The sequence below is a fragment of the Microcaecilia unicolor genome, chromosome 3 (genome assembly GCF_901765095.1).
Source record: "Microcaecilia unicolor chromosome 3, aMicUni1.1, whole genome shotgun sequence".
In the NCBI taxonomy this organism is placed as follows: Eukaryota; Metazoa; Chordata; class Amphibia; order Gymnophiona; family Siphonopidae; genus Microcaecilia; species Microcaecilia unicolor.
The window spans coordinates 233,703,800-233,713,351 of NC_044033.1; the positions used below are offsets into that span (position 1 = coordinate 233,703,800).

Below are 9,552 nucleotides of genomic sequence, written 5' to 3' on the forward strand. Positions count from 1 at the left end.
TTGAAAAATCTTTTCCATGGTTTAAATCTGGTTTTAAAACTTCCTATTCCAATCCGCCTACCCCTCAAAGAGCATTGCCTTTGCTCTGGCAGTGGATGCTTGGCCCTGCTGCTATTGCACCTTAGCTTACATTTACTGCTCTTCTACTAATTATTGTATTTTCCAATTCCCTTTGATAATGTGACAATGCTTGATGGGCAGTATATCAATTTTCAATAAACTTGAAACTATCTTCACTTCCATTCCAGAAGTCGCCAGGAGCAGTAGCACATCTGTGATTCACATACTCTGCCCTGCTGCCAACCCTAGAGTCTTCTCTCTACTGCATCCTACCCCTGATGAAACAGGAAGTTAATGTTAAGAGATGGTAGACACAGTACAGAGAAGACTCTAGGGTTGGCGGCAGGGCTGAGTATGTGAATCACAGACGTGCCACGTCTCATGCATTTGCCCCTCTTCTCCAGCTCACATGCTAAAGAACCTTTTTCTCCATCAATGGCTCCTGTTCTATTCTCCGCCCCTGCCCACCCCTCCTCTGGTTTGGCATCTGTCTCTCACTCGCTCCCTTCTCCACCCCAGGGTCCTCTAAACTTGCCTTCAATCCTGGCTCACACCAGTACCCACAGCTCTGAAAGCAGGCTGCCTGTAAGCGGTCCGCTTCCTCTGAGTTTACTTCCTGTTTCCGGAGGAGGCGAGCCTGGCAGGGGAAAGGTCTTGCAGACCACCCACAGCCAGCCTGCTTTCAGTGCTGCAGCTGCCAGCCAGGATGGAAGGCAAGTTAAAGGACCCCATGGTGGTTAAGGGATCAAGTGCATGACAGATGCTGAAGAGGGAGAGACATACCAAACTGCGGGGGAGAGGGGGAGTAGAGGGGTCACAGATATTGAATGAAGGAGGGGAGTGAGATGCCATACTGTGAGGGAGGGAGAAGCTAAATGATGCGGAACTTACAGGAGAAAGGAGAGAAATACAAGAATGGGAGGGTGGGAGTGAGAAGAAATAGATGCTGGGATCTGCAAGGGAAGGAGGAGGAGGGGAAGATACTTGACCTGCAAGGAGTGGGGGCAGGAGAGAGACAGGGACCTTTGCTGAATTTCTGGAGAGAAAGGAATGAGGAAGAAGGGGAGAGAGGGAGATACTGGACATGGAAAAGGATAGGGATACAGCGGGATGATGACAGACACATGAGGGAAATGGGGACACAGATGGCTGATATGGGATAGGAAAAGAATACAGACTGAGAAGCAGGATACTTAAAATGGCAGGGTAGAAGTGACACAGGGTAAACACTACACAGAACAATAAACACAGAGGGAAGATGGATAGTGGACATGGAGAGAGAAGCAAAGGCCACATGGACAAAGAGACCCTGGCAAGTGAATTAAAAGAAGACAGGAAAGTAGAAACCATACACTGGGACCAAAATGATGAGGAAAATTAATGACCAGATGACGACGGTAGAAAATGAAATGTTATTTTCTATTTATTGATTAGAATACATATGTTTTTAGAATGTACATCTGCCAAAACTGGTTTTAGACATAGCTGGGGCCCCGTGAGAAATACCTCACTCAATGGCCTTCAATCTCCAGCATAGCTATGATAAATCTCCAGCTTTGGGATGAGCTACCCTTGGCATCTCTGGAATTGCTGCAGTCACTGGAGACTTCTAGAATGGAAGTGAAGGTATATTCAGGGGGAATGGAAGGAAGAAGAGATGCTAGACCATGGAAGGGGGGAGATGGTGGAAAAATGGAAGGAGATGTCGGACTGGGGGAGGGGGAATGGAATGAGAGATAGAGACTAGCTGGCAAGTAGGCTGGCTAGTGACACCTCCCTGAAGATTGCTGCCTGAAGCTTCCGAATCAGTTGGCCAAATTATAGAGCTGCCTCTGTCTGCCCCCCTCTACTGCTTCCATTTTTTTTGGAGGGGGGGGGGGCAGCTACACTCAGTCACCTAAATAAAAAAACTGATAGAAAGATTCAGCTAAATTCCAGTGCCCACAACAACTTAAGCAGAGCTGCCAAGTTAGAGACCACTGCAAAGCAAGATTAAACTTCCTGCAAAAATTATTTTAAATCTATCTAGCATTATTAGGTATAGTAGTACATCCTGCCAGGAGGCAAAGAGAAGGTAACCTTTTGAGGTCTCTTTCATCTTAATTCTAGATAAACTCTTGATGACCCTGTGTGTCACTAGAATCAAGGCTGCTTTTAACTGGTTCAGTACCCCTATCTGTTTTAATCATTCCCAGAATAAATAACTCCGTAATCTCTTATTTGCTCTAGTTGTCCTGAATAGATTGTAAGCTCTGTGAAGCAGGGACTGTCTCCTATTTGTTTTGTGTATAACACTGCATACACCTAATACACTATTCTTCAGTGCAAGGCCCAGGGGCCAATGGTGGCTCCCATTGTCTTTTTCAGATTTTTTTTTTTTTTTTTTGCTATTCAGGCTCAGGAAAGAAAGGAGAAAGTGAAAAGGGGAGATCTGCATGTTTGAAAGACAAGTTATATCCTTCTATATTGTCAATGGCTCCCTCTCCTCTGTTCATCTATCCACCACATACTTTCATCCAATTATAAAGATATTCTTATACTGGCTTAGGAACCTCAGCTGTGCATATTGCCAACTCAACTTTTATGGCAATAGAACTTGCACACCACTCTTCATCGGCTTACCCTGATGCCACATTTTAAATATATTTTTTTCCTTATGTTTTATTCTTTTACATAAATTATACTTAAATACGCATCTTATTTCAGACAATCGGACCCAGGGGTTATTATTAACATCCGACATGCACGTTTCGCCCTTCCCCAGACAAGGCATTTTACAATACACAAAAGGGAATGTTTGAGAAGTCTTACCTCCTTAAGGATACCCTCCAATAAAATCTGAAGGCGGACTGGCAGTGTCTGTTGTGCCTCCGCACAGGAAGATATATGGCCACTCTATCTTTCATTTGAATCCCAGTTGGCCCCGGCTTAAACATTAATAAAGACCACTAGTCTGATAAGCAGTCGTACAATTATTCAAACTGAGAGCAGGGCACAGATTGCGCTGGGCCAGAACATCCCTCTTTTTAAAAGTAATAAGAACGCAAGAATCCCATTCCCACCACCTACCTCCTAAAGATGGCTATGTTTGCTTCCCAAACCTCACTTGGCATTGCAGTTCTGGGTTTCTAATGTTCTTGTCTTTGTTTTTCAGGTATTTTTCATTGCTACTGGTTAAAAAGTCACTTAAAGGCATTATGCTTAAGTATATATTTGGCTGGCAAGTGTCTACACCAGCCATGTAACTACCATTTTTAAAACGCTATTGATTTTCAATAAATGGCTTGATCCTCTGGGATCCGTTTTCGTTTCTCAAAGAAATGTGGCATATTGATCTACTATAGCAATATCATTAGTAAACTAAAGTCGCACATCCTGAATTCTCTGTTATGCTACGGCTCCTGCCTTCAAAAAGAGACTTGTTCCTTATTTTCTGCAATTCTACTGCAGCAAAAACTCCCACAGGCCTGATTAGCCACCTTCAGTTTACTAGTGGCAAAGTTTATTTAGACATGATTAAGTTAGGAACGTGTGTGAGACAGAAGGCTGAGAACAGTAATCAAAAACAGCAACTACAAAAGAAAGCGATATAAGCAGAACAACTTTTAAATGTGCAATTAAGAGCGTCTCCTAGGAAGAAAACCTAGGTACCTCCTCATTCAATTAGACAAGTCTGAGCCGCACAGGGACTTGTATAATTTGATCCCATACCTCTGGGGCGTACAAGCTTCTTCGATCTAGTTTGTTGTGCAAAATTTGGGCTCCAGTCGGTTATGTCCTGGAACGCTCCGATCTTCTTTTAGTTTGCAACGTTGTAAACTCTATAGTCTCTCCGCTCTCATGCGGATTTTACTTCTCCTTGGTTTCACTCTACATTTAGCTATCACCCTTCCATTCCACATTAACTAATGAATGCAGTAAGCCTCCCTCTTTCTTCACTCGCCTAAGGAGGTGGAGTCCTAAGTGTAGGGAGACAAACTGGGGTGGAATTCCTGATCCATAAAAAAAAGGCAGGTCTGGAATTTGCTGGTCCCAACAGGTTTCTAAGGATCATGAATGTAAAATTACTAGGAGCCAAATAATCTCTGAGCCTCTTTTTTTTATAAACTAAGACTTTGAAGCACAATTAATAGGTTTTGTGCATTTTATTCAAATTGCTACACCAACACTCAAGACTAACTGGAGCTCTAAAAGTGATTTCTAGTCCTAGCTTTCTTTCGTCTTGTTCTCAAATTACAAGGAGATAAACTGACTCACTCCGACGTGACTGAGCTGGGGGTTAGACCTGAAGCACAGAGAAATACCCTTTTCAACCTAATGATGACCCCACTAGCCAAATCCCTTTCCAATCAAGGCCTTAACCCTTACATCTATGCAGATTATGCTAGATATACATCCCATTCAAACACGATCTAACAGAAATCACAAACGAAATCAAACTCAGCCTGCAAATCATGAACTCATGGGCGGATGCATTTCAATTAAAACTCAACGCAGAGAAAACACGCTGTCTCATCCTCTCATCCCAGTACAACACGAATAAACCCACCAGTATAATCACCCCAGATTACACCCTTCCTGTTTCAGACAGCCTGAAAATTCTCGGAGTTACAATTGACCGCAACCTCACACTAGAAAGCCAAGCGAAAAATACAACAAAGAAAATGTTCCAATCAACGTGGAAACTCAAACGAATAAAACCTTTCTTCCCGAGGGAAATATTCCGCAGCCTGGTACAATCAATGGTTCTAAGTCACCTAGATTACTGCAACTCAATCTATGCCGGATGCAGAGAACAAATCATAAGAAAACTCCAAACGGCCCAAAACACCGCAGACAGACTCTTATTTGGAAAAACTAAATTTGAAAGCGCCAAACCCTTACGAGAAAAAATGCATTGGCTCCCAATCAAAGAACGAATTGCGTTCAAAATCTGTACCCCGGTTCATAAAATTATTCACTGTGAGGCCCAGTTATACATGGCAGACCTCATAGACTTACCAATCAGAAACACAAAAAGGTCAACACGCACGTTCCTAAATCTACATTTCCCAACCTGCAAAGGACTAAAATATAAATCAACCTATGCATCCAGCTTCTCCTACATAAGCACACAACTATGGAATGCACTACCAAACGTCTTGAAAACAACGCATGACCTAACAAACTTCCGGAAATCATTAAAAACCAACTTGTTCAAAAAGGCATACCATAACGATCCAACTTAAACACCTGAACATTGCAACACAAATAAACTTAGACTATAACTGGACAAAACTTAACTCCTCCTCTTTGATTACCAATCCACTCTGGGCAAGATGCACTAAACTAAACGAGCCTTTAACCAGTCTTTAACGAACAAGTTTTTAACCCTGGCATGTACTAAAGCCCAATTTCCGACGGTAGCACACTGGCTTACCAAGGGGGGGCGGTCCGCCCCGGGTGCATGCCGCGCACCTGTTGGCTCCGCTCATTCTGTGCTCCTTCTGCCCCGGAACAGGTTACTTCCTGTTCTGGGGCAGAGGGAGCATGGAATGAGCGAAGCCGACAGGTGCACGGCACCCCCCCCCCAGCAGGTAAAAATGCACCCGGGGGGTGTGTCTCGCTGCACCCGGGGGGGGGGGGGGTGCATCGGCGATCCGCACCGGGTGTCAGCCACCCTAGGAACGCCACTGCGGTAGCAGCATAGGCGGTCGGAGGCCCAACTGTTTGGGGAGGCTACAGGGGGTGGGGTTAGGGGTGGGGCCAGGGGTGGAGCTTAAATCCATAATTGTCTGATAACACACAGAAAAAATAAATAAATAACAATAAAAGTCACAATTAATACCTTTTATTCAATTTAGATATTAGATATGTATCATATGTCAAAGAATAAAGTGGTTGCTCAAAGCATATACTAACCACAATCGCTCAACTGCAAAACATTATGCACAACTTTGTGCAAAAACACACTCAGAACCTTACTGTACCATAAATATTACACTGGGCAGAACCTAATACACCAATATACCACCCATACGGAAAATGCAGACCATCAACAATATGAAACAAGGTATCATAATATCACAATCCTCATGTAGAGCCACAAAACACCCTAATTCATGTTTAATGTGGGATAAAATGCCATAAATAAGTAAATAAATATAAACTTTTAATGTTGAGCACCTGATTCTCAAAGTGAACATATTCCAAACACTATAATGAAAATAAAATGATATTTTTTCTACCTTTGTTGTCTGGTGACTGTTTTTCTGATCATGCTGGCCCAGTATCCGATTCTGCTGCTATCTGTCCTCTTAACTCCGTTTCTAGGGCTTCCTTTCCATTTATTTCTTTACTTTCTGCCTTTCTTCTTCATTTCTTGTCCTACATCCGTAAGTAAAAGCTGGGTCCTCCGCAGACTTGACTGTCCAGTGTATCCAGCTTCTGCCTATTTTCTTCATCCATGTACATTTTTTTCTACTCTCTTCCTTTTCCCTCATCTCATCTCCTTCCTCACTCCTCCCTCCCGCTCCATCCATCTCCAGCATTTCTTCTCTCTACTACTACTTATCATTTCTAAAGCGCTACTGGACGTACGCAGCGCTGTACACTTGAACATTAATAGACAGTCCCTGCTCAACAGAGCTTACAATCTAATTAGGACTGACAAACAGGACAAACAAGAGATAAGAAAACAGTCACATAATAATAGGTTGGAATGTAGTAAAACAATCTAAATTTAGCACTTTCATTTCATGCCATGTGAGATCAGGCCCTATCTAATTTTAATTTTAAACAGTATTTATATGCTACCAAATAGAAAATGCTGATAAACAGGCTAACAATGAAATAAAATCAGAACCATATACAGAAATACAAGTCGCCACCAAATTTGAATATTCATATGCCCCTGTTTTCTGACCCAACTCACAATTAACTACCTCTCCCTCCAACTCCGTATCAATATGGGTAACAAAATTTCCAAAAATAGCTTAATTTAAGCTCTGATTATGCTCTCTCCCTTCCCTCTCCTCCATCCATGTCCAGCAACCCTGCTCTCCCCTCCATCCACCCATGTCCAGCAGCCCTCCTCTCCCCCCTGCCCTCCCTGCCCACCAGCGACTCTTCTCTCCCCTGCCCCTCCTCCAGCCATCCATAGCTTTCGCTTTCTCCCCCCCCCCCCCAGGGTCCTGTCTCTTCCGCCCGCTCTCACCCATCTGCATGGTCCCTTGTTTTTAAAGTCTGAGGTGTTCTCCCTCCAACACCGGCGATTCACATAGCCAACCTTAATCTGCCTGTGTCGGAGCCTCTCCCTCAGACGCGTCCCGCCCCCTCTAATGCAACTTCCTGTCTTACGCAGAGGTGGGACGTGTATGAGGGAGAGGCTTCGACGTAGGCAGATTAAGGCTGGCTATGTGAATCACCGGCATCGGAAGGAGAATGCCTCAGGCCAGATTGACCATGTGGATGGGTGAGAGCGGGGGGAGGAGGTGCAAGACTCGCGCGGGAGGGGACAGGAGGCAGAGACCAGTCACTGCAGCATTTGGCGTTTAGGCGCCCCAAGCCTCTTATACGGGGCGCCTATGGGTAGCAGCAAACAAAAATGGAATGCAGATGAGCAAATTGTGTAGAAACCCTATTGAAATTAGATGCACTAAGGTTTTCCACTTGCCCTAATGCTGGAAAACTCCGGGAAAGCTAACGAGATGTCTGTACCTCTCATTGGGGCTGCCCGGCTTCCAAAACAATGTGAAAAGAAAAAAAAAGAAATCGGGAGGTGGCAAAAATGCTCGTCAGGAGCGTCCTTTATGGACGGCCTTGCCCCCCCCCCCCCCGCCCGAGGTCGCCGCTGCTGCCCGCTCCCCCCTGTATTAAAATCGTGACTTTTTTAGGCAGCCCTGGCCCCCCTCCCTCTCTCCCTTCCTCTCTTTCTCCTTTTTTAGAAAAAACAGCTCCCGCCATCCTCTGCCCCCGTGCCCCGCCCCTGCCACCTGCCCTGAGGTTGTCGCCGCCACTCCCCCCCTCCACCAGGCCCCCCTCCGTCTGAAACCGGGCCCGTGCAGTGCCCCTCACCTCTATGTGAAGGCGCTGCACGGGCAAGAACAGCTAATCGCCTCCTCCAACGTCCCTCCTGGGCCCGCCCTCGTCTGACGTAAGTACGGGCCCAGGAGGAACGATTATCAACGTTTTTAACAAAGGGTTAGAGAATGCAAATGAGCTGCAACGAGCAGCTCATTTGCATTCCCTTTCCTTCATGCATAGCAGTTCTGTACCGATTCGTTATGGAATTCGGTACGGAATGGCTCTAACGAGGACTTTTGTGCATCTTGCCCTCTGTCACTCATGAGCTCTAATGTAATGCCACACTGTATTTCTCATACCAGAATTGGCGATCGCCAACACGGTACTATGTAAGCCACATTGAGCCTGCAAATAGGTGGGAAAATGTGGGATGCAAATGCAACAAACAAATAAATAAATAAGTAAATAAAATAACTCACCTGTAGGTCACACACGGTCAAAGACAGAACTAGAGATTTTAAATGAGGCACAAGGGAGAAGATCAGAGAGAGTCAGTGTGGCTTAGAATGGAGGTCCAGGAAGATAAACTCACCCAAGCTGAACTAGGGATGTCGGTAAACAAAGTAACAAGATGATATGTCCATAAAAATAATATCATGCCCATAAAGTCGATGGAACCTGTCTCCAGTGCCATGGAGTTCAAGTTTTGTAAGACAAGGTCTTGATAAAAAAAAAAAGTATGAATCCCACTTATAGTAAATTCAGTAATGCATAAAATGACGGCAATATAATGTGGCCATAAAATAGTTTGTCAGTAAAAAAAATGGCAAACTTTTATTTAACGACAACCATGCTCTGGACTACTGAGCAGGAAGGGCCAGAAAGCATCTTTACCTGTCTAACAAGTAATACAGGCTCTAGAGAGGAAGTGGAGCAGCACTGAATATAAGGTGTGGACTACAATCCAGCTTTCCACTTGTACTCCATGTCTCCGCCCCATGCATGGATTTAACCCTTTCGGTAACACATGCTTCATTGCTCATTTCTTAGAAACAGAAGGATTTCTGTGGGATTTCTCATAATTTGGGTCTGGATTATGATTTGAAAAACACTGAAGAGCTGATCTGATACAGCACAACACCTGGGAATCTGTTTAGGGAGATGGAAACAACCAAGCAAGTGATATCAATAGAAAAAAAATGATAGGAAGAAAATGCTGGAAAGTTATACTAGAATTCCTGGTTCTTTTGCAGAGTTTCACTGTTTAAGAGGTATGATATGCAGCAGCAGACAGGAAGGCTGTGTGTAAGCGCTTCTCCTGTTCCCTGGCTGAATGAGAAAATGAAGAATGACATTGAAAGATGAGTGTCTAAAATCTGTAATGCTGACAGTTTTATCTTTCTGTTCTTTCTATCCTTTTGGATTATGTAATTTTGATCTTTTTTATTTTAGCATGTATTTTATTTCAGGTACCGAATAAACTTGAAA

General features: G+C 44.1%; 1 protein-coding gene across 4 annotated transcripts in view; it reads right to left on the bottom strand.

The window, feature by feature from the left end:
- Positions 1-8,964, bottom strand: part of LPAR2 (lysophosphatidic acid receptor 2) — a 71,755-nt gene extending 62,791 nt beyond the window's left edge. For 2 of the 4 annotated variants that reach the window (XM_030197574.1, XM_030197570.1), the window contains exon 1: positions 8,544-8,964. The gene's annotated coding sequence lies outside the window, so the exon portion shown is untranslated. Of the gene's footprint in view, positions 1-3,771; positions 4,256-8,543 lie in introns of those variants that run through there. The other 2 variants (XM_030197573.1, XM_030197569.1) reach the window with 1 other exon arrangement.
- Positions 8,965-9,552: the final 588 nt, after the last annotated feature.